We start from the raw sequence: 25,733 nt of genomic DNA on the forward strand, positions 1-25,733 counted from the left end.
ACCCTGACAATACATAGCCTTTCATTCACTTTTTAAAGTCACTGCACATTTTCATCAAACACCATACAGAGATCCCTCAATTTACAACAGTCCAATAAGCCCATCGCAAGCTGAAAACATCACATTGAAAATGTATCAAACATATCTAAACGACTTAACACAGCACGGCAACCCAGCCTGCCTTCCACATGCTTGGGACACGGACAGCAATCAGCCAACAGCTGAACTACTAACAGTTCTGGACTTGTATATTGGTAGCCTAGGAAAAGATCAAATTTCTCTACTGAAATTCTATCACTTTTATACTATTGCAGAGTGAAAAGATCAAAATCAAATCAGGGCATGCCAGGGCTATGGGTATTCTCTGGAAGCCCAGCACACTAAACTGATTATAGTCACTCTAATACAGGGTGATTGTCCCACTCTTCACGATCTAGGACTCTAGGACTCAGTGCTTCGCTCTCAGCAGCAGGCACAGTGTCCTTGAGAAGGCATTAAGGAAGGTCCGTCATCACTGGACCCAGGCTTTTTAGGGGGAGGGAGGGTTTGGGGAGGGACCTCATCTCATCTCCTGTTCCATCGTCTGAACAAACTCCTCTTATTTGGAAGCACACTTGCTTAATGTTTTTACAGCCAATTCAAGAAGCAGATCGACCATGACCTCTGAACTTCTCACTGATGGTCCTCCCATTTCATGGGTGACCCTTTCAGGAGCCTCCCAGCACACGTAGGCACCCCCTTCCTAGATTAAGTGTTTTCCCATTATGACCCCAGGTAATCTGTGATTTTTGAGGAGGTTCGCACCTCAAACCATTAATACACCAAAGTCAAAAGTTGAAAAGCAGGCTGGGTCTGGAGTCTAGTGGTAGGCCCTGGGTTTAATTCCTCACACTGCGAAAAGAAAAATGACATGACGTCATTGTCATTGTAAATATAGGAAGTGATTCACCCTGATGTGTAAGTCAGATGCAAAGACAGAAGATAGAACTGGAAGTGGGATCCGAGTGTCCCTGCATGTTCTCACGCCACTGATGTGATAAAAAGTACATATGACACACCTCTGACCGAACTCACCAACAGACCCATTCCCCAAGGTTGAGGGGGGAATGAGAGAAGTGCTATTCTTGACTTCTTTCTAGTGAATAAGGAGGAAGCTGCTGCAGAAGCAGAAGTGATGGGCTTTGTGAGGGTGGGATTCTTACTTCATCTGTATGCTGCTGAGAGCTGAGAGTGGGAACCCTAGTCAGATGGGGATTTTGCATATATAAGCAGAAATTTCAAGAGCCTTGAAGAAGCTGGAGTGTATCAAAGTGTCCCTTCCACCAGGCAGAAAGGGAAGCTCTTGCTAAGGGGTTTGGATGCCATATACACAAAGAAGTAAATCTCTAAGGGAAGGACACAGCACCCAGCTGTAGTGTCTGCACAGATGTCACAGTGAGCTCACAGGATCAAAGGCCAGTAAGGGTTCCAGAGGCAGAGCCCAAGCAGTGTTAAGGGTTCAAGTGGATAATATCCAGGAAAGAAGCATCCTCCCCAAAAGGGGAATCTTATCTAATAAAATAAACAAACAAACAAAAAACCAAAAACAAGCCCTAGTAAAGCTGAAAGGATTTTGGTAAAGATGCTTTTGGTCCCTGATAAGGTCAACCACAGCAGCCAGAAAAGCAAATCTAAACACTTTTGCTCATTATAGTGTCTAATTTATGTAAGAGGATCAAATAAAGATGGTAAGACTATAAAGGAAGCCAGCATTACTACATAGGTTAGCTTTTAAAGGCCCTGGGGAAGTTAGAAAGGAGAAGCTGGATGCGCTTTAGGCATTCCCACAGCCGTTCTGGAGGGGTCACACACCCAGCTGTGGCTAACAAAGAAATCACTGAGCACTGTTTGCGATTGTCTCTAAGTGCTTAAAACAATAGAATTGACCTTGGATAATCCTGGGGTGAAGGCTGGGGTTTCAACCCAGGCTGAGGCAGGAGATCTGTGAGCTCGCGGTCAGCCTGGGTGACACAGGGAGTTTCTAGGCAAGCCTGAGTTTTTTTCAAAGAACCCCCCCGCCAAACAAACCCTTTGCCATAGAGGGGCAGATCCACGGTTTAGGGAGCCTGACAATTAGTCCACATTAGAAATCCAGTGTGAGAATCACCAATGTGATGTAGCCACCGGCCTCATGAGGAAACCTAAAAGGAAAGGACCTGGATACAATGTAAATCTACACCCACCTCATTCACCTTTGCCATTCATGAGAACCCTTTACTAACGCAATCTACTGTATAACAAATATACCTGACTCATCCTAAGAAAAGTGCATGGTAAAATCAGTCTGATCTGCAGGGTGCATTTAAGCCATAAGCTCATACACCTTAAATTCATCTCACGTGAACGGGGAATGTGCTTCCCTTTGTGCTAATCTTTGTGGACTGAAGCCTTACAATTATACACTGTTGCTGTATCCATTTTGAATATTGGCTGGTTTTCTTCTGCCAGAAGTAGGACTCTCTGTCTCTGTCTCTCTGTCTCTCTGTCTCTCTGTCTGTCTCTCTCTCTCTCTCTCTCTCTCTCTCTCTCTTACACACACACACACACACACACACTCACACACACACACCACATCACACTATGTGGCCCCAGGTATGGTATGTACATACAAGTAGGCCCTGTAAGTAGTACAACCTTTCTTTCCAAATTGTGCCTCTTTTTAAATTGTTGATTTGTCTTCGCTTCATAGCCATGATCCTACATTTAAAACTCACTTCTCTTGTTTTGGGTTTGACCTTCCTTGGTTTATGCACTAATGGGTGATGCATACCCATGGTTCACTTATATGATTTAGAATCTACAGCACACCTAGTAGTGAATGAGTAACGACAAACGTAAATACCACTCTCTGTCCCCAGACACCTACAAGATCACAACTGAAAGCAAGAGCGGTGACTTAGAGGATGGAAGGTAGAAGTTATTCTAAGGGAGGCGTGGCAAAGAAGGTAAACGCTAAGGTAAGCCTGGGAGGACAGATTTTGGGAAGAAAGAAGAACATGGGACATGGCAGTCAACGAGAGGTGAACACACGCTCTGGGGACCACAGATCCAATGTTGATACTACTGCAGGAGCCTGGAGCATCCTGTGGAAGGGGGTTGGAATCTGGCCAGCACAGGCAGGACTGTCTTGTGGGCCATGAAAACATTTAGTTTCTCCACTACAGTGGGCAATGCGGCCTGGCCCTAAAGCTGCTGCTCACAAACTTGAAAATTAGAGACAAATTTAAGTTCTCAGGTTCTATCCTGACCTACTCAACCCAAAACTCAGAGCAGTTTTAACCACGCAATACTTCTGAGCTGGTGAATACAAATGGTGGATGGCAACCATACAGGGAATAGTATGCATTTGAGATAAATACAAAGGATGGTTGCATATATGTAAGATCTATTGAGGGGTATACAATTTGAGTGCATGCGGGAAATGGGAAGAAGAAAAACCATTTAAGATAAAATTCAGGTTTCTGTCTTAAGAAATACAGTCCACAAAATTAACATTGTCTAGACAGACTGCAGTGATGGTGGGAGCCGGGGACATCAGCTGAGTGTGAGCAGCCGCGAGTCACCAGAGTGGCCATGACTTACGAGATGGCTGGCCGTGTGGAACCTAAGCACACATCAAACAGTGGAGGAAAAAGCTCTGAGGTTCAGTGATGCATTCCCAGAGAGAAGCCAACAGCGGCTATCCAGCTCAGCTGTGTCAGGGTCACCTACAGCAAGCTTCTGCACCCACTTCGGCTCACAAGAACTAATTGTTAAATACCTGGGAATCTTATCAGCTCTTTGTTAAACCCTGGGTAGCTACGTGCAAAGATTTTCTACCACACAGAAATTAGCAAATGCTACAGATTAGGTCTGCCTCTCCTGGAGCTCATGCCCGGTGCTGGCTACCTACACACACTCTTGACAACTAAGAATAAGTGCTAATTCACTGGCCCAAACCCAGAATTATTGAACCAAAAATGTTGGGATAGTTTTCACAGCTCTGCCTCCACCATGGGCTTGAATTCAGGAGGAAAGGTGAAGAGCCTAGCGGTAGACATGCAGATTCACCACTGGCCCATGAGGGCTAGAATGGTCTCTGAGGTGGAAGAAAGGTTCATGAGGCTAGTTTGGTTCAATGAGACCCCTGGCCTGCCCTTGCTGGACTCCAAACTGGTGTACTCAACCATGTTCATATATTTTCTAAAATTTATTATTGGTGTTATTGTCATTGTTATTTTTTAGGAAGAAATATGACAGTTTAAGGGTCTGAATCTGGCATTACCTCACCTTTTGGTGCCAGGTTCCCAAAATATCCTTAGTTTTCTCTCTGTCCAGAAATGCCGGATGGAGTTCTAGCTCCTTAGCCCCTCCTCACAGAGCATCTGCCTGCAGGCTGCACATGAAGGTAGGCATTAACAATCGAGCCCAGACAAGAATATCTCTCTTGTGAGCAGCTTTGGAAATGGGTCTCTAGATGTTCATGGTGAAAATGGACTCTATCTATTCCCCAACTTCAGTCTAACTACTGAATGATTTTAGAGTGACCGCTTGGGGGTGGGGTGGGGTGTGTGTGACATGACAGCATTAAAAGGTCACTAAGGAAATGGTCAAGAGGATTAAAGTCTCAGGCCTATCTAAAGACCTAGATTCTAGTTGGGCCATGTCAATGATCTAGACCACCATTAGGTAGGAGGTTCGTCACAAGCCTGTCATAATAGATGGGCGGGATAATCATCCCTTTAATGAGGTAATGTCATTTTCTTTCCCAGAATTCCCAGCCCTTTGAATATCTTTGATATTTTAAACCACTTATTTTTTTAAAAAAAAAATTTTTCTTTTATTTTTCAGATCTCTTGTGATCCAAGTCCTGTTAGTTTTTCTTAAATAAAATTCCTTAACTGGAATTGCTAGGACAGGAAATGTGCAGTTTTTGTTTTTCTTATTTGTCTTTTTAATCTCTTTGTGCGTGCGTGTGTGTGCGTGTGTGTGTGTGTGTGTGTGCGTGTGTGTGTGTGTGTGTGTGTGCGTGTGTGTTTGTGTATGTGAGTATCTGTGTGCCACAATCAGAGGACAACCTCAGGGGTCAGATCTTGCTTTCCACCTTGTTTGAGACAGGATCTCTATCTGTGGCTTTGTATACAAGGCTAGCAGGTTTGTGATCATCGGGGGAGGGGGGTCACCTGTCCCTGCTTCCATCTTGCCACAAGAACACTGGAATTACAGAGCATGAGTGCTGGGGATGTCAACTCAGGTCTTTGCGGTGCATGACAAATCCTTTACCCACTGAGCCACCTCCTCTGTGCAGCTTTTGTGTCTTTGACCTCACATTCTTGTCAACTATGAGCATTAACAATCGCTTAAATTTTTAGTAGTCTGACAGGCAAAACATAACACTTCAGTCATACTGAATTTCACATTAATCTGATTTTGAATGGCTATGACTGCATTTAATTCATGACTGAAGCTCAAACCATGAGAACTTGATCCCAAGCCTTGGCCATCACCATTAACTGATCCTAACCAAGCTATTGACCATGGGATGATTTTCCTTTTGAAAATATAAAGGCAGTTTTTCAGTGTCTTTTAGCTTCCACGTTGGCAGGCTAGGTAGTAGGTCCCTTTACAGCTCAGCCCTCTCACTGGCTCTTGATCAAGCCGTGTGTGTGTGTGTGTGTGTGTGTGTGACTCCACTTTGTCAGTAATGTCCATCCCTTGCCAGCAGACACTCTTTGCAACTAGCGCTTCTGTCTCTCACTTTCCATGTTTGGAGGCTTCCAGGAAACCTGAGTTAAAAATTAAATCTCAACACTACCCAAAGCTCAAAGGAGAATTTGATCTTCTGACACCTGTCAAGTCTGTAACTGGTTTAAATATTTGTCTCCAGTCTTAAACTGTACTGACTCTTGAACCTACAAAGTTTTACCATAAATAAAAGAACTAGAGTTCTCTTTACTGTAGGCCATAGGTTAGGTGGCATCATGCCATCACAAGGAGGGGGGATCCCATCTTCTCCTTAGGAGGAATAGTCTTGAGTGTTGCAGAATATTTGTTTAACTAAGCAGAGATATGTTGCATTTATTTAACTATGTAAAGATGTGCTGCATTTGTTTATGTTGCAGAATAACTGTTTGACTATGGAAAGATGTGTTGCTGTTTTACCTTGCCTGCCTAAGGCACTTGACTAGTCTAATAAAGGCTGAATGTCCAATAGCAAGGGAGGAGGTATAGGCAGAACTTCTAGGCAGTGAGAGTAAGTAGGAGGAGTAATTTAGGCCCAGGGAAGAAAGAAAAGGAGACACCAGGGAGATGCCCAGGGGCTAGTCAGCCAGACACAGAGGAAGCAGGAAAGTTGGACATACAGAATGAAAGAAAGGTAAAAAGCCCCGAGACAACGTAGATGAATAGAAACAGGTTAAATTAAGTTAAAACAGCTAGTGGAACAAACCTAAGGTAAGTCTGAGCATTCGTAATTAACATCTCTGTGACTTTATCTGGGAGCTGTTTGGCAGCCCAAAGAAAATTCCAAACACAATCGAGTTTTCCAGGGGTAAGATTACATGGAGTGTAAGCCTACTGAAAACAGCTTGAGTAAGGCAACTTTTAAAAAAGGTTTATTTATTTATTATGTATACAATGTTCTGCCTGCCTGCATGCCTGCACGCCAGAAGCGCGCACCAAGATCTCATTACAGATGGGTGTGAGCCATCATGTGGTTGCTGGGAATTGAACTTAGGACCTCTGGAAGAGTAGTCAGTGCTCTTAACCTCTGAGTCACCTCTCCAGCCCCTAAGGCAAATTTTTTTTTTCCCTAAGGCACAGCTTTCAGAACCACTTTTAGAGTCTTGTCTAAGGAACAACAACAAATCTCTTGGCTTGAAATTCCCTGAAATTATACTCAAGTACCTTAGGATGTGTTTGAGGTATGTGAATCTGTTCCAAGTTTTCCAAAAACTGCATCCGTATAGTAAAATTCAGCCCACATAAACACGACACATGCATGATGGGTGCTCAGCTCTTGTGCTTTTACCTTGAGGGCAGACGTGAGCCACCAGATGAGACAAATTTGACTTTTCTCAATATCAGATTTATGTGTATGTTACAAAATAAAGAGAAACCCATGCATTGCTACAAACCATACACACTCTCAAGGCTCTGAGGTGTTTGTTACTTCCCCCAAAACAGGATGTGGTGGCCACCTTCATCCTGTTCCCTGAGGGCAGCTGCTCAGCTCATGCTGGCCAATGGCACGCAAGGTGGCTTGCTCAACCATGACAAATAAGGTTCCCAGAGGGCTGTGTGGAGCAGTTTGGTGATCTGGAGGAAGTGGATGGCACTGAATCACAGTGCTGAGGGTAGAAAAAAAGTAACAACCATGATTCACATTAACCAAAAGGTTAAGGGATGGGGAGGGGGGCGGGGGAAAGGGGCAACAACAGATTAACACCACATAAACACACTCACATATTAGCAAATGCCACACTGAGCATCCCAGTGTAGCTTCTGCTTTTATGAAGTGCAAAGAAGAAGCAGAAAAGGAGATTTTCAAAGCAAAGCCTCGGAAATCTAATGATGTAGCCATACCAAAGAACTGAATTCTTCTTAGTAATCCTAGTATTTGTTAGAAGAAAAAGTGACCAAACGTAATATCTTTGGCAAATCCCCAATACTCCTTCATATGCCTTCTCCTATTTCTTTTGAATACCACCAAACTTTTAAACTTTAACTATTTTTACTTAAATTACTTTACCTTTACAAATGAGAGTTTTTGCCTCATTAACAGCATTTTTTTCTAGCATAATTTAATTTCTCAGAAATGAATTATCTAATAATCTACAATAAGAGGATAAAATTAAACTCATTCAAATCAAATCAACATGCAAATGAAACAAACAAACAAAACTGAACTATAAGCAAGCCTCAAAGTCATTGGAGTCCATCACTTTGGAACTTTCTGGAAACAAGCACATAAAGCCAAGATGCTCAGACTTGACGTATGAGCCTACTAATGCCATGTAGATACAAACTTTGAGTCTCTTTGTGGGTAGAAAAATAAGACATAACCAGTTTCATAAAACATAATATTGAGTTAATGTTTGGAGAGGATTGGGTTTATTCTGGCCCTATAAGTGGCCAAGCAGACTTTAAAATTGGGGGTTGGATGTCTGCAACAGCTTGGGTGGGAAGGGGTAGCAGCCTTGGGTGTTGTGTTACACGAGTGTTGCAGGTGTGAACAGTCACTGTAATCATTAGCCATGTCAGGAAACAACTACGTCACTCTTGGAGAACTACGAGACGGCATCAGGCTGGTGGAGGCACCGAAGGAAAGAGAGACAGAGGGCGGAACAGGTGCACAACATGGTCACCCATTCACACACCACTCACAAACCGAAAAGTTCACAGAGCCAAGCCCACAGCAGACGGCCTGGGAATAGCTTCAGAGTGACTGACTTTTCTGCAGCTTTCTTCCCCAAGTTTGGGCGTCTTCTATGGCTGGGCTAATCAAATCTCAGAAGTTGTTGCTTTATACTCTACTTGTGACTTCTCAAGCACACATTTACACTCCACTTGCCAAGAAAGATCACAGAACAATATGAAAAACAACATTTGGGGTTCAAATATTTCCTTTATGTGTTCAGTATTTAATTCTACCGTATTTTATTCTGACAGACACCACACATTTGTCACTTAGGAAGACACAAGGACATTACTGATAATTTCACATGAAACACTAGGGACAGCTTCACCAATGTGTCTAGCTTTCTATGATTTACCTATGTTTTCAAATACAAAGCTCTCTAAAACATGTTAAAGCTACACCCCCAGGCAATAAAGGCTGATGTGGGATTCCCCTCTGTTTGCTATGAGTATATTTTATTATCATTGGTTAATAAAGAAGCTGCTTTAGCCTATGGCAGCGAAGAATATGAATAGGCAGGAAAGCTAAACTTAATGCATGACCAGGCAGATGCCATGTAGCTGCCCAAGAAACAAGAGGTAACAAACCATGAGACTCGTGGTGAAATATTGTAATTAATATAGTTTTTGTGTGATTATTCAGGTCTGGGCGGCCAGGAAACTAAACACAGTCTGATTACAATATTTTCTGGTTAAATTTATCAATATTTTGGTTATAGAATTATGATACAACAGCTCACTGTGGGTGAATTTAAATCTATTGTTTTTTTTAACACTGAAAGCAACATATTTTTTTTTTTAATCGCAAAAGCAAAACAAAGCCATAGAAACCATAGAAGACTTTTAAACTCTCAGCCCTGTTTGTTAATCTTCTGGAGTGTGTCATTCTAGAATCCGTGCACTCACCAGCCTCTGCCTCTTCAGTGCACATTCCTTCATCTTGCAGCTTATTATAACCGAAACTACACATCCTTAGTTATCAGCACGCATTTCTTCTGCCACGACGGAAGCCTCCTGGGGAAATGTGTCTAAGGACTTTTGTCCACGATTACCTCCTCTTAGCCTCCTGTGGCATCCTGTACACTGTGGACTCCATAGGATTTCATGAATGAAAAGCTGGCTTCCATTGAGCGCGTGGAAAACTGAAAGCCAGGAGATGGCAAATGGATTGAACAAGGGTCTTCTCTGTCTCGTTCCTTTCAACGTTATCTGATATTGTCTAATTCACCTACCAGTTGCTGTTTTAATTCAGTTCCAGGAGTGTATTTGGCTCACTTTTTATTCTATGAGAAATACTAGGAAGGAGTGGGTTTGGTGATGAGCGAAAGAGAGAACAGGTGGACAAGTGGGGATGACTGAAGGGTCCCTGTGGAGGAGAATGCACTGAGGGGCCCACCATGGAGCACACATCTCTGCTCACCCTCAGTCTCTTCATGGTCACTGTCAGGTGAACATTTTATGGGAAGCAATTCCCCACCATACTTAAAGGGACAGGGCAGGGGAAGCTGAACGGCTTCTGTAGAAACAGGCAGGAGGAAGACAGTAAAAAACACCTCCACATCTTTCCAACCAGCAGTCACCCATTCCTAGTAGTTAAGAAGGCTTTTCCCCATTTCAAAAGACCTGCCAAGCTGCTGCCCAACCATCACCGTCTCTGGCCAATGACTTCCAATCCAACTCATCCTTGACCTTCCTTTAGATGCTTGCAGGGAAGATGCTGATCTTACAAAAACAATTCCTGAGTGTGCCACCGTGACAGGCAAATGGTGTGTACTAGAATAGTGTTTGCTTTTTTATGCGGAAGTAATTTTGAACTTGAAAAAAAACCTATAATGCTCAGGAACTCTTGCCACTTGATAAAAAGAAAGCAACGAAACGCAAAGTAAGCTAAGTACACGAACTGATGTTAAACTGAGAAAGGAGTGCAAATGACAGACCAGCCCATGTGGAGATGCTGAGCACCAGGGATCATCAGGCAAAGGTCACGGCACCAGTCGCATGGCAGAGCTACCCAAGGGGATGAAACAGGAGATCTGTGATATCAGTTGTGGCTGAGGACATAGGACAGTGACGAGGCTCATACACTTCCAGAGGGGTATAAATTACTACATCCTCTTTGGAAGAACAACTTAGCAGCTTCATAAAGAAACATAAAGTACATACTTCTATCACCCAGAAATTCCACTCAAAGTGAAATAAAGTCATTGCCCATAGAAATGTTGCATGAAGATGTTCACAGAAGCTTGTGCATTATAATGAAACTAAAAACAGTCACAATCCCTAACAATGCAGAGGACATAAATAGAATACAAGAGCTATATATAATGAAATCTAAGATATAAAAGAAGAAAAAACTGGCAACCTGTGAGTTACTTTAATAACACTATATTGGAAGAAAGTTTAGCTCAAATGTCCATTTACTGTATCACTCCGTTTTATGAAATATCTAGGAAGAGGCATAAAGTACTAAAACACTCATACGTATATATACGTTAAGTTTATGACATATACATTATACTTGAAGCCATTTTTAAGAATGGGAGCTTAGGCAGAGAACAGTAGCACACATCTTTAATCCTAGCCTTTGCAGGATGGAGGCAGGGGGATTTCTATGAGACCAGTCTAGTCTAAGTAAGGAGACCCTATCTTAAAAAAAATGGAGTTTAATTCAAGCATTTTTTCTGCTGAAAATTAAATTGTGGATTTTCATATATGCTCCTTTTTAAAAAATGGTTACATAATGAATGAACATACTTAGTTTCTGTTGTGCCTAGTATTAAAAGTTACTTATTTCTCCCACTCCTCAGAATCTCTAGAATGTACTATAGCAGACACTAACAACATCTGTATGAGTCACCTTTTTCCTTTTTTTTATTGATTTTTATTAAACTCTACATTTTTCTCTGCTCCCCTCCCTGCCTCTCCCCTCCCCTTCAACCCTCTCCCAAGGTCCCCATGCTCCCAATTTACTCAGAAGATCTTGTCTTTTTCTACTTCCCGAGTCACCTTTTTCATTGCTGTACTCAAATGCTCAACAGACACAAACTAAGAAAGGAGGAATTTATTTGGATCCTGATTTCAGAGGGCTCTGTCCATAATGGCCTAGCCCCATGCACTTGGGCAGGAAGCCAGGGCAGCAGGTGTATGCAGTAGAGAATGCTCTTCACATGCTGGCAAATAGGAAGAAGAGGAAGGGAGACAAAGAAGCCATAGCAAGTTATAGCCCCCAAGGATAGGTCCTACATCTTATATACCTTTCACCTCCTCCCATAATGCAATCATATCATGTACCTTTCAAATGGTTTACCCACTGATTAGGTCAGATCCTTCATGAACTGTCTCCAGCAAAGGAAAGCTTTATTCAGCTGCTCTTAGGTGTTTCTTATCTAATAAAACTGACAATCAAGACTAACTAACCATCAGAGCACCACACATGCACATATCCCATTTAGTGTCAATCATTTCTTGGGACTTTTACTGAACTTACTTGGGACAGGAATATACCTGAATCTCTCATGGGTGGATGAGAAGAACCAAGTCATTGGCCCTTGGAACAGTCTTCCTCAACAGTGGGCAGAAGTGTGAATACACACCCCAGCTCCCTCTCCTCTTGGGTGAGATCAACAACTGCTCCCATATGGCCCAAAAGGGACTGAGTTCAAGAGTCCATAGTAAAAATCTGCTCATTTACACAATGACTGTCTCTCGGCTTACCATGGAGTTATGTCTTCATAACCATAAATTAAAAATACTGTTCTGTGTATTCCTAGCCCACTAACACTCTAGCTTTGCATGCAGTCTGCTGTGCAAGACGGGTTGTGATCTCACGGCTGTCAGGAGCTATGGCTCACAGTTGCTCCCTAGGAGCCTAAAAAAGACCATACCGTGCTTGTTGTTAGCCAAGGAAAGGTGCAAAGCTCAAACTTCAATGGGTGGTTTCTACTAAATGTATTTGGCTTTCCCACCACCGTAACTAAAGGACTGTCAACCACTCTGCTCTCTGTTCCATTTCCCTGTTCTCTCACTCCCACCATCCTTCTTAGAGTTATCCACCCAAATGAGGACTGGCATTTAGATCCCCGGCTCTGACGCTGGGGAACGCCCAAATAAGACAGTCAAAAGGTATGTCTTAGTTAGGGTTTCTATTGCTGTGATTAAACCAGAAAGCAAGTTGAGGAGGAAAGGGTTTATCTGGCTTATCCTTCCATATCACTGTACATAATAGAAGGAAGTCAGGGCAAAAACTCCAACAGGGCAGGAACCTGGAGGCAGGAGCTGATGCAGAGGCCATGGAGGATGCTGCTTGCTGGCTTGCTTCTCATGGCTTGCTCAGCCTGCTTTCTTATAGAACCCAGGGCCACCAGCTCAAGGATGGTACCACCCACAATGGGCTGGGTCCTCCCTGATCAATACCTAAAAAATGTCTTACAGGCTGGCCCACAGCCCGATCTTATGGAGGCATTTACTTAATCGAGGTTTCCTCCTCTCAGAGGACTATAGTTTACGTCCAGTTAATATGAATCTAGCCAGCAAAGGTAACACTTGTTAATTAATGTACATATTGCTTTTCCTTCTCTTCGGTTATACTAACCTATACATATATAAACATGCCACCAAGTGCACAGACATTTAAAAATATTTATTTTTATTATTTTAAGCTATGCGTGTACATGTGTGTCTCTGTGTGGTTATATGCATGTGAGTGCGGGTGCTCATGGAGGCCAGAAGAGGGCGATGAATCCCCTGGAGCTGGAATTACAGGCAGCTGTGAACCCCACCCCCATAAGGATCCTGGGAACCTAATGGGTCCTCTGCAGTAACCTTCTTAACTGTCTTGCCATTCTCCAGCCCGCAGGACACAGACACTTTGACAATATTAGTGGCGCATACAGTTTCACTAATACCTGAACTGAAGGCTCCATCAGGACAAATAAGGGTTGTCACTGTGGTCCCAGCATCGGGCTCCTGTGTTTATTTGCTTGCTTGCCTGCCTGACCTGCTTGGACACAGCATGGATACAGTCTGAATAACTCAGAGTTGGATAGACAATCAGGCAGAGCTTAGATGGCTTCTGCAGACCTTCCATACACAGCCAGGAGCTCAGAGTCACGCCAACCCTAGCATATGCTTTATGACTTAGAACTTAGAAAAGGCAGAAAGCAGCGAGTCTTTTCCATGCTAACTTGGAAAGAGTCCCGTAAATTAATAACCAGTGTGAAAGCACCGCCTCTTCTCCTTGCAGCAACACTGCATCCTTGCCGGCTGAGGGGGCCAAGGCGTCCAGAGAAGCAAAGAAACTGCATATTTTACAGCAATCAAAGGCTTTGCTTACTAAAATGCAGGAAAACACACACATTCTTAAGACTGGAAATTTCTCCAGGGTCCTTACTGCTCTATCTCATGTCAAGTTAGAGTAACTGCAGATTCCATGTCAAACCACTTTGTGCAGCTGCTGGGCTGCGGCGACAGGTTGTCAACGTGAGCAGAGCACGCTGCATACCCCGAAGGCATCAAGAGTCTAAGATGAACAAAGCCATCTCACAAAATAAGGCAAAAAGTCCCAGCCAACGTCAGAGGTACTGAAGAAGTTTCTGGAACACAAATGTATACGGCATTCCACTAATAGCAATTAGTAGATCACTAAAGACAATCACAGCTACTACTAAAATTCTCAATGGTAAAGATTTTCAAATGTCACATTCTAGCTGGGTGGTGGTGGCACATGCCTTTAATCGCAGCACTGGGGAAGCAGAGGCAGGCGGATCTCTGTGAGTTCGAGGCCAGCCTGGTCTACAAAAGCTAGTTCTAGAACAGGCTCCAAGGCTACAGAGAAACCCTGTCTAAAAAAACAAAAACAAAAAAGGTCATATTCTGGCTGCCCAATCTGGCAGAAGGCAGAGACAAAAGGATTGGTTGCCCTATTGGTGTTAAGGTCGCTATTAGAAACTCTCCTGGCAAAGGCAAATATTCTGTTCCTCCTCTTGACTCAGGTTTGAGCATGTGACATGCTTTTTAGCCAATTGAATGACAGAGAAGTTCCAAACCTACATCAAAAGAGGTCCCCATGTGTCCACATGGACTCTTCCTAGACCATGATGGGAGAGAGCCTTCCTCCGGCAGCTCCTGCTCCCACAGCTCTTAGGGTGTGACCACAGCTGCCCGTCTGAACAGCCTTCAGCAAGAAGCCCAGATGAGCGAGAGCTTAGAACGCGCTCCTCCAGGTGAGTTCAGCCCACATCAGCTAACCCCAGATGCCCAGCTCAGTCCAACCTCACTCTGCTCAGCCGCAGCCAACCTATTGCATGAGCCACACAGATGTGAAAATCTATTTTCTTGGTAAGTTTGGGGATATATGCTCACGTAAGAGCTCACCCAGGAGGCAATGGGGCCATCTAAGAAGTCAAATAAATAGCATGTCATAGGTTTTCCCTTGCTTTTTACCTAGAAAAAAATGGGAAGTAACATAACATACAGGATATAATTATGTTCGCATTTGCTTTAAGAAGTCCTTTTCTCAAGAAAAGTCTAACTTCTGTGCCCCATAATGGAGCAATGGCAAAATATAGTTGTATAAGCTGCCACAGATCCCAGTAGACCTGAACCCCACATATCCTGTGCTGGATAGTTTTCATTGTCAACTTGACAGAAGCTAGAGTTATCTGAGAGGAGTGAGCTTCAACTGAGAAAATGCCTCCATAAGATCAGGCTGTGGGCAAGCTTGTCAGGCATTTTCTTTTTTATATTTATTTATTAATTATGTATACAATATTATGTCTGTGTATGACCGCAGGCCAGAAGAGGGCACCAGACCCCATTACAGATGGTTTTGAGCCACCATGTGGTTGACTGGGAATTGAACTCAGGACCTTTGGAAGAGCAGGCAATGCTCTTAACCTCTGAGCTATCTCTCCAGCCCCCAGGCATTTTCTTAAATGGTGGACTAGGAAGTCCATTAGAGATAGGGACAGCCCTGGGCAAGTGGTCTGGGGGTATCTTAAGAAGCAGGCAGAGCAAGCAGCTTTTCTCCATGGCCTCTGCTGTAGTTTCCATTTCCAGGGTTTTTTCTAGTTTGTGTTCCTGACCTGACCTCCCCTAGTGATAGATTTACCTGGCCGTGTAAAGTACCACGGTCATGGTGTCTCTTCACAGCAATAGAAACCCCAAGGGAAGGAAGAGCCACGCAGTACCATGTGGATGAACCTCCGTGTATTTCTATTGTTGGGATAAAGCAATGACAAAACACCAGGAGCCAAAGTACCTTGGGTCGGAAAGGGAGAGGAGCAAACCTCAATTTTTTCTTTGTAGAATTTCTTTTTATGTGTGTCTTAGTTAGGGTTTCTATTGCTGTGAAGAGACACCATGACCATAGCAACTCTTATAAAGGAAATCATTTAATTGGTCAGGGGGAGGCTCGTTTACAGTTTCAGAGGTTCAGTCCATTATCACCATGACGGGGAGCATGGAGGTGTGCAGGCAGACATGGTGCTAGAGTAGGAGCTGAGAGTCCTACATCTTGCAGCAATGGGAAGTCAATTGAGACACTGGACGGTATCCTGAACATAGGAAACCTCAAAGTCCGTCCCCACAGTGACACACTTCTACCAACAAGGCCATACCCACTCTAACAAAGCCACACCTCCTAATAGTATGTGTATGAGCCTGGGAACAAGTCAGTAAGTGTGGTTCTGCTTCAAGCTCCTGCCTTGGCTTCCCTCAATGGTGGACTGTAACCTGTAAGATAAAATAATCCCTTTCAATCCCAAGCTGGTTGCAGTCAGTTCTTTATGACAGTAACAGAAAAGAAATTAGCATGCTGTGCTTTTGGTATTACTACTCCTATACGGTCTCTCATTCCAAAATGTTTTAAGCAAGTATTTTATGAGGGTGCACATGCCAGGGTGAACATATGGTGGTCAGAGGATAGCTCGCAGGGGTCAGTTCTCTCCTTCTCCTGTGTGGACCCCAGAGACCAAACTCAGGTTGCTCAGGTATTCAGGCATGGCAAGTGTCTTCACTCACTGAAGCATCTTACTGGCCCTACGTTTCAATTCTTGACATACACTAAGGCGTAACGTCACTTTTACAAATGATGATGAATATTGAACACCAGGCCATGCCAGATGCCATAACTCATTTTCAATGCAGAAATAGGGACAAGAATAGCACCTACCAACCTCAAGTGAGAGGACAAGCAAGCTGTTCAAAAGGACCTGGCGCATGACAGCCTTTCCAATAATAATATTTATTTCAATCAAGACTTATATAATATTACCATATTGAGGATTCTAAGCCACCATTGTAAAGGTTAAGGGGCAAGGTTAAGGTGAGGGGGAGGGGAAGAAGGAAAAAGATGCAGAGAAAAGAAATGAAACACGTACTGTCTCTAAACCTCTTTTCAGCCAGCTGATGGCAGCACGTGCCTTCGTCTGCAGTGAGTGAGAGCAGGCAGGGCAGGCTGTGCTCCACTGTGTACAAGGCCAAGGCTTGGGAGATGCTCCCAGGGACAGTGTCTTGAGTGCAGAATTGTTTCAAATAGCCCAGCAGAGGCCCAGGGACTTTGCTCTGGTGGAGAGTTTAGGGCTGGCCCTGAGCAGTACCAGAGCACTGTTTATGGTATTCAAAATACAGCACTTAAATTGTTAGAGGGGCCTCTAGGACTCAGTCAGGGAGAAGATGGAATACCAGGTCAGCATTAAAAATAACACATCCTAATTGCTCTGGTAGAGTGAGAACCACTTACTGCTTTTAGTAAGTTCTCCACTGACGTCATCCCACCATCTTGCCTTTCTGTAACCTCCACCCCTCACAGATCTTGACTGAAATTGTAACAAGGGAAAAGGGAGGAGCTCGGAGCCCTGGAATACTGGTTATTTACCTGGTGGGGCAGGCACCTCAGCATGGAGCGCTCGGAAGAGGGCACTGGGATACCATACAATCCAGTTTCACAGGCCACCTTAGCTACTCTCTGTGGGATCTAGGGCAAGTCATCTATCTCTGCTCTCAGTTTCTCCCTCAGTATCCCTAGGAATTGGTTCCAGGAACTCTCCGTTAGTGGAATCTAAGAATGGGTAACTCCCTTATATGAAATGACAAAGTATTTGAATACAACATATATACACCTTTACAGTACATACCCAAGACAGTTTACATGCTATGTAAATAGTTGCATTATTAAAGGAATAAGGACAGGGGAAGGTGTGTGTGTATGTGTGTGTATACATATACATACATACACATATATATATATATATACACACCCACATATATACATACACACACATATATACACATACATACATATATATGTATGTATGTTCAATATAGATGCAAGGCTTTTCATTGTTATTTTTTTTGTTTTTAATAAGTAGCTTTATTTAATGCACATACAGAATACTAGGTTTCCTTGCGACATTTCCAATCATCCTTTCTTTAGAACAATCCTCCCCCTGCCTCTTCCCCATCTCTCCCCTCTGTCGCCATAGCCTTCCACCCCGCGGTATTCCCCTTTCCACTTTCAGTGCATCTGTTGTGTTACACTCTCTACCACTTCCTTAAAACATCTAATCCCCCACCCAGGATCCCCTTTCCTGCTTCTTGACTTAATACCCACACTCAATACCATCCAGTCACGTTTACAGAAACTAGTAACTACGATCCCTATTTGAGAGATAGTACACAGTATCTCTTGTTCCAAGTGTGGCTTATCTTACTGTATTATTTTTCCTAGTTTTGAAGCTACCTCTGTGGCTTTGGGTTGACCTGCCTGGGGTGACAAAGGAAAGGGAGACACGCAGACACACGTACAGAAAAACTGGGATCAGGTGGGTGTGCACTCTGGTGCAGAAGCAATAGCCGCAGCCTGGAAACTCAGCACCATTGTCTTATGCATCTAAACTAAGGAGGTGGCTTTATTGTGCACAGTTGAATGAGGAGGAGACAGGCTAGCTAATCTCGGCAGGAGGTCTCTGTAGGGGAGGTTTCAGGTCATCAGAGAGAAGGAAGCTGTATTTGAGAGTTTCTGTACACAGTGGTTTTAATTGTTTGTAACATCCATATGTGGGCCAGTGTAAGTCTGTTCCATTCCTCTGAGCCTGACCCAGGGAAAACTTTGCAATTGCCATGGTCTGGGGCACTGGGGTCCTTGATATAGCCATGGTCATGTCAACAATACAAATTTTTATCTGCTCCCTGCATAGTCCTATAATTTTGCAACTTTATTTTTCTTTACAGTTAAATAAAACCCCGTATGTATATGGACCACAGCTGTTGATGAATACCTAGGCTGATTCAATTTCCTTGTAATTGTGAATAGAGCAGCAATAAACATATCCAAATTCCTCTTTGGTAAGATAGAGTCCTTTGAGTACAGGCTCAAGAGATCACGAGGATAGCGAGGGCTCACGTGATACTTCTATTTTTAGTTTTCTGAGAAACCTCACTGATCCCCATGGTGACTGCACCACTGCACACCACTACAACAGTGAATATGGGCTCCTATTTTCCTACATCCCCCCCTGCATTTATGATTACTTTTATCTTGGTGAAAGACATTTTGATAGGAGCAAGATGGAATATTAATGTACCTTTAATGGCTTTACACAGATGGCTAAAGATGTTGACTGTTTTGATAAAATTTATTGTTCATTTGTGTTTCTTCTTTTGAGAACTGTCTGCTCCATTTATTTGTGGGTAGTTGTGATTTTTTTGATGTTCAATTTCAGCCGTTCTTTTTAAAATAATTTTAAAATTTTTATATTAATTGTATTTGTGTTTGTTTGCACATGTGTGCAAGCACATGCATGTGCGTGCATGCGTGCCTGCATGTGCACACAGATGCCCTTGGAGTCCAGAAGAAGGCACCATAGCTGGAGTTACAGGCCATTGTACAGGTGCTAGGACCTAAACTCAAATTCTCTGCAAAAGTAGTATGGGCTCTTAACTTCTGAGTCACCTCCCGGCCCCTATTTGGGCAGTTCTTTATGTATTATAGACATTAGTCCCATCTGATGTATGCATGGTTATATTTTCCACTCTTCGGGTTGTCTGTGCACTCTGCAGATGGTTTTCTTGCCTGCATAGAAGCTTTCTGATTTCATGAAATCCCATTGGCCAGTTCTTAAGGTTATTTCCTGGGCTTCTGAGGGGTGCTGTTCAGAAATGTTTTGCCTATGTTTTGAAATGTTTGCCCTATGTTTTCCTCTAGTAGTCTCGATATTTGGGGGGACTTTAAACTAAGGTCTTTGGTCCACTTGATCGTTGGCAGGATGAGAGACATGAATCATTAGTCTTCTGTTGTATGTCCAATTTTACCAGCACCATTTGCTGAATAGATTCTTCCATGAATGTGTTTTAGACACATTGGTTAAAAAAAGTATAGGATGTCTATTATGCTTGACTGGTTACATGTCTGTTTTTGTCCCAGTACCATGCCATCTTTGTTACTAAGGTTTGTAGGATAGTTCTGATACGACTGGCTGTGTTCTTCCTGCTCAGGATTGCATTGGGGAATCTATGTCATTTTTATTCTGTGAAGAATGTCACTGAAATTTTGATGGAGACTGTATTGAATCTAGAGATTAATTTGGTAGTACAGCCACTTTCAACGCATTAATTCTGCCAGTCCAAGAGTGTGGAAGGGTTTCTAACACCCAGTATCTTCTGCAATATCTTTTCTCAATGTCTAAAGAGTTCATTATAGAGGCATTTCGCCTCCTTTATTAAATTTATTCCTTGCTATTTTTTTGAAGCCACTGTGACTGGTCTGTTTTTCCTAATTTCTTCATCAACAAGTTTATTAGTGGTATAAATGCTACTGATTTTATATAAGCTGCTTTTTTTCTCTTGCAACATGACTGTAAGTGTTTATCAGGTCTGTAAGTTTTCTGATGGAGTCCTTAGGGTCCTTAATGTATAGAATCATGCCATCTTCAAAAGAGAGGTAGTTTGACTTCATATCCTATTTTATCCTTTTAATATACTTCTCTTGTCTAATTGTTCTAGTTAAGACTTCCAGTCTAGTATTGAATAAGAGGGAAGAGGCCACTCTTATCTTGTTCTAGTTTTAGAGAAAATGCTCCCAGTGTTTCTCTACTTAGTATAATATTGGCTATAACTTTGTTGTATGAAGTCTTTAATAAGATAATATGCTTTTCTATTCCTAATTTCTTCAGAACTTTTATCACAAAGAAAGGTCGAACTTTCTCAACTGCCTTTTCTGCATGTATCAAAAGGATCATGTAATTTCTTTCCTTAAGTCTATTTTTATATACTTATATAAATTTGTTAGTGTGTATATATATATATATATATATAAACAATTATCCATTCTTGCGATAAAATCAACTTGGTCATGATGTATGATTTTCTTGATGTGTTTTTTAACTTGATTTATGTGTATTTTGTTCAGCATCTTGGCTTCTCTGTTCATCAGGGACTATAATTCTTTCCTATGTGTATTTTTGTCTGACTTTGGTAGCATGGTAATACTAGCTGCACAGAGTGACATTGAGAGTGTCTCTTTCTTTCTGTTTTGTGTAGACCACATACCTCACCCAGCTCAGCAGTGAACCCATCTGGTCATATGCTTTTCTCTGTGGGGAGTCTTTTAATTACGACCTCAATCTCATTGCTTACTATAATTCTATTTAAGTTGTTTATATCTGTTGGCTTTAATTAGTAGGTAAAATGTATTTAGAAATGCATCCATTTCTTTTAGGTTTTCAGGCTTTGGGGAATGTAAGTTATTTAAGTATTCCCTAGTGGTCCTCTGGACGTCATTGTAATCTGTTATGACAAGTCCCTTTTCGCTTCTAATTTTAGTAATTCATACCTTCCATTTCTTCTGGCTCGTTTAGCTATGAGTTCATCAGTTTTACTAATCTTTTGAAACAACCAACTCTTTAAGTTATTATCTACATTGTTCTTTCCATTTCTAGCTCATTAGTTTCTGCTCTCATCCTTATCATTTCTTTCCATCTAATATATTGGGTTTTATTTTCTAGGTTTTTTTTTGGGGGGGGGACCAACCCTGGAGTGCACAATTCAGTTACTTATCAAGATCGGATGTTTTAATGCAAGCACTTATAGCTGTAAACTTCCTGTTAGGACTGCCTGGGCTGCACCCTGGAGGTCTGAGAGATTGTGTTCTCACTTCATTCAGTTCTAGGAACTCTATTTTCCCCTGAGAAATGTATCCTCCCTCTCTGCTGGTGGAATCTTTTAAGTCCAGTTGGTCAATGGAATCATTTTACTTTGAAGATTTTTTTTTCCTGATTTTTAGTGGGGAAGTTCCGTGTAGATATGAGAACTGGGTATTAAAGTCTCCCACGCTTGTATCAGCTTTGTAGCATCTGCTTTATGAAACTGGGGAGGCCCACAACCCAGTGCATAAATATTTACAATGGTTACATCTTCTTGATGAACTGTTGCCTTTATTAGTAGGCAGTGGCCTCTTTTGATGTCTTCTTCATCTGATACAAAATTACTACGTTGCCATCGTCAGTTCCCATTTGCATGGTAGGCTGATTTCCCGCCTGTGACCTCTAGTTAAGAAATGTTTTTGCATATGAGTTTCTTGGACATAACAGATAGTTAGATCTTGTTTTATTAACCAGTCGGTTAATCTGAGGTTGTTTATGTTTTCTATCAAAACCACAGCTACAGGTCCAGAGATGGGGAAGGTTGGCTGTAATCCCACCCTTACTAGGCTGCTATGACTAATGTGGTAACAGGGAGTGGGGGTGTTAAGAGGCCAAGCATTGGGTAGTCGAAGCCTTCCTTAACTTCAATTAGAAAAGGAAAGATGCAGGAGACAGACCATTAGCCCTTACCCACAACTCTGTACTCCTCCAACACACAAAACTGCATAGAGCTTGAAGCCACAATGTCAAGAAGTGTGCAGAACTAGCATTCCAGGCTTGTCAAATTAAGGTGTCGCTGAGTGACAGATGAAATCACTTTCTTATTTTTTACTTCCATTCTGTCTGCCAAACACTCATTGCTTGCCGTTATTCCAGCCCCCATCAACAAGAAGACAAAAGACCAAAGAGGGAGAACCTGTCATGGACTGTGCTCTGCTGTCTGCATCTTAATCCCGCCTTTGCAGACAGTGCCCTGGATACGAGGGGTTGTGTGCAGCTTTTCTGTTCTAGGACTCTCTCAGTATCTCAGCACCCTTTCTTCTCAATCCCATTAGATTTTTGTCATGTGTTATAAGCCACATGAATGGCTTGCCTTCCAGCATCCCTCTTCGGAATATTGTTAGTTACCCCAGTAAAATATTTACATATTTACACATTTAGGTCACAAGGATGTGCTCTCATTCACAACCTTGTGCCTTGTGTCACCTCCCTTTGCAAGGTGGCTTAGGTGCCCCTATCCCTATCAAGGGCTGAATCTTTCTTGAATCTGGTCCATCCAGCTTTTGGTCATGGAGTCCTACATGTCAAGGATGTCAGGGAGTCCTACAGTTCAAGGCCAAGCCTCACAGAGCCCTATCTGCTCCGTTTTCTCTGAGCCATACTTCCATGTGAACGGGCTCAGACTAGAGGCTGGAGACAGGCAGAACCAAGGGCAGCCACCCTATTGATGCCACCTTCCCTTAACCAACTGGCAGAGGACTGTGATGCAAAAATGGAGCTGGGCTGGTCTAGGTACACCAGCTGGGCCATGCTCCAAATATGAGCTAAATCAACGGCTACTTAAGATACAAACTTATTATGAAAATTTAAACTTTTTACAGTGTTACAGCTTTCATGTTAGGGATGCATAAGCAGCAAAACCTATACAGATATTTGGAAAACTGGAGAAAAAAACTCTAAAGTCTGAAACATTATTGATCCTAAACTATTGATCTTAAACATTTCCAGAAGGGATATTCAACCCTTCCTAAGTTTTGCAGAAGGGATTCTTTAAATTTTATTTTTAATTTTATGTGTATTTTGCCTGCATGTATGTCCACGTACCATGTATATACAATGCCCATGGAGGCCAGAAGGGCGCATCAGATCCCCCAGGACTAGAATTACAGATGGTTGTTAGCTGTCATGTGGGTCTGGAATTGAACTTGGGTTCTCTGGAAGAGCAGCCCGTGCTCCCAATTTCTGAGCCATCTCTCATCCTGGGGTAGGTTTTTAAGTAGCAATGCTAACTAGTTAATAGATTAGCTAATACAAAATACAATGGAAGAGTTAAAGTTACCTAACATTTTTGACAAATTTTTCCAGGTTTTGTAATATAAAGAACTTCCATGTTATTTTGCTGCCACCTCTATTACTTCTGGGTTCTTACAGATTCTAAGTATAGAGATAAGTACTGGCTATAATAGGGCTATTACATTTATTAATGTATTACATTTATAATTTAATATTAATTTATAATGTAACACATTAATAAATGTAATAGCCAGCACTTATTTGCTCTTAGTTCCCACATGGTGGTAGTGACAGTCACACACACAAGGTGGAAAACCAGCACCCCAATTCCTGTGAGCAAAGCCAACTGAAACGACAAACTTACCATCTGCACTACACCCGGCACTCCTGATGCTATGACAGAATACCTACAACTGAGAATATTCACACTGAATGTGGGTGGGGCCATAGCACGGCCTGGGGTCTTGGGCTGAACAAAAAATGGGGGAGCACCAGCCATCACTTCTCTTTGCTTTCTGTGTACCCAATGTGACAAGCTGCCTTTGCTCCCTGGTTGCCATGGTGAACTGTATCCTCAACCATGAGCCCACATAAACCCTTCCTTTCTTAAGGCACTTCATCAGGTGTTTGATCATAAGAATAGGAAAAGTAGCTACTACAGTAACCACAGCACATCCCCGTGTCTTTTCCAGGGGTAGATGCTTGCTCTTCCCCATTAACAACATAATGATGGTTTCACTGTCTTAACAATCTAATGAAGCACAGGGTGCCCTGTGGCAGTTCCTGTTATTGTTTAATTGACAGCTACATCTTATTAGCTACATTTACTTATACAAGTTCAAAACAAAGATGTTTTATCTAAGAGGATAGACCCGAGGAAGCAAGAAAGACAGCTTCAGCTCCCTTAAAGTTAACTAAAATGGATGCGGGAACTGACATACCCTGAGCAGACAAACCAGCTGGTCCTTAGAAGTGACCTCAGCTTTGATTTGTGGAATTAAGTGGAATGTCAAGTTGTTTCTTGTATTTCTAGTGGGAGAAACTAAATATGACCATCTTATAATCATACCCAATATTTTCTTTGCTTTATGTCTGTAACTCTAAAAACACCCCCTACTCCAGGGACTCTTCCTTGCTTCCGTCAGTGGAGCCCCCCACACCACTTCTTTGGAACTCTATGTTTCAGTTGCCTGATGTCTAAAATATTATCGTGGAGCCAGGAAAAAGCACTTGCCACCACACTTGAGAACCTGAATTCCTGGAACTCACACGGTGGAAAAAGAGAACTGACTCCCATGAGGTTATTTCTCCACCACACACATACACACACACACACACACACACACACACACGCACATGCATACACACACACACGTGCGCACACACACACGCGCGCATACACATGCACACACACAATGTAAAATTAAAAATAATTTATTGCTGCCGTTTACTCTTTTGCTTGTTTTGTTTTTGGGGGAAGGGTGTTATTAGGGATCGAGCCCTGAGCCTAGTCCATGCTAGGAAAGTTCTGTACCACTAAGCTACAGCCACAGACGAGGTTAGCCTTGAATTTATGCTCCAGCTACTTGGTCTTCTAAATGCTGGGGTCACAGGCATGCACTACCATGCCTGGCCTCAGTTTACTTTGAACAGCCTCAAAAGACAAGTTTCCACTGCCAGGAGAAGACGTGAGTACCAGCAGACAGAATCTTCCCCTGCTGTCGTCACTGCGACGGAAATCCACATTAATACCCTCAGCTGTGGGTTTCATGCACACTCTGCCCTTCTCTGCTATAGGTCGAGAGTTACCACTAGCAGAAAAGAGAGGAAGCATCTATGACAAACCCACCTTTGACTTTCAAGAGGTCAGATGTGGGCTAAGAGCTTCTGCATAATAGACAACATGTTGTGTGTAACATGAGCAGTCACCAGATCTAGCACAGAAGACCTAGCACATGGAGGACTCTATGTTTAGACCGGGACAGGGGGCATCTAACTAGAGTCCACAGTAAGGAGTACCAAGCTGGAAATATAGAAGACCTTAGGTCAAGACAAGCAACTTACTAGCTAGTTATGTGGCCTTGGGTGCATCACTTAATTTGGCTTTCTTCATTATAAATGAATGCTATAACTACCTTAAATGGT

General features: G+C 42.6%; 1 protein-coding gene across 1 annotated transcript in view; it reads right to left on the reverse strand.

Moving 5' to 3' along the window:
* Rin2 (Ras and Rab interactor 2) overlaps window positions 1–25,733 on the reverse strand; it is a 158,748-nt gene that overhangs the window by 130,762 nt on the left and 2,253 nt on the right.

Source organism: Arvicola amphibius, chromosome 5, assembly GCF_903992535.2.
Source record: "Arvicola amphibius chromosome 5, mArvAmp1.2, whole genome shotgun sequence".
Taxonomy (NCBI): Eukaryota; Metazoa; Chordata; class Mammalia; order Rodentia; family Cricetidae; genus Arvicola; species Arvicola amphibius.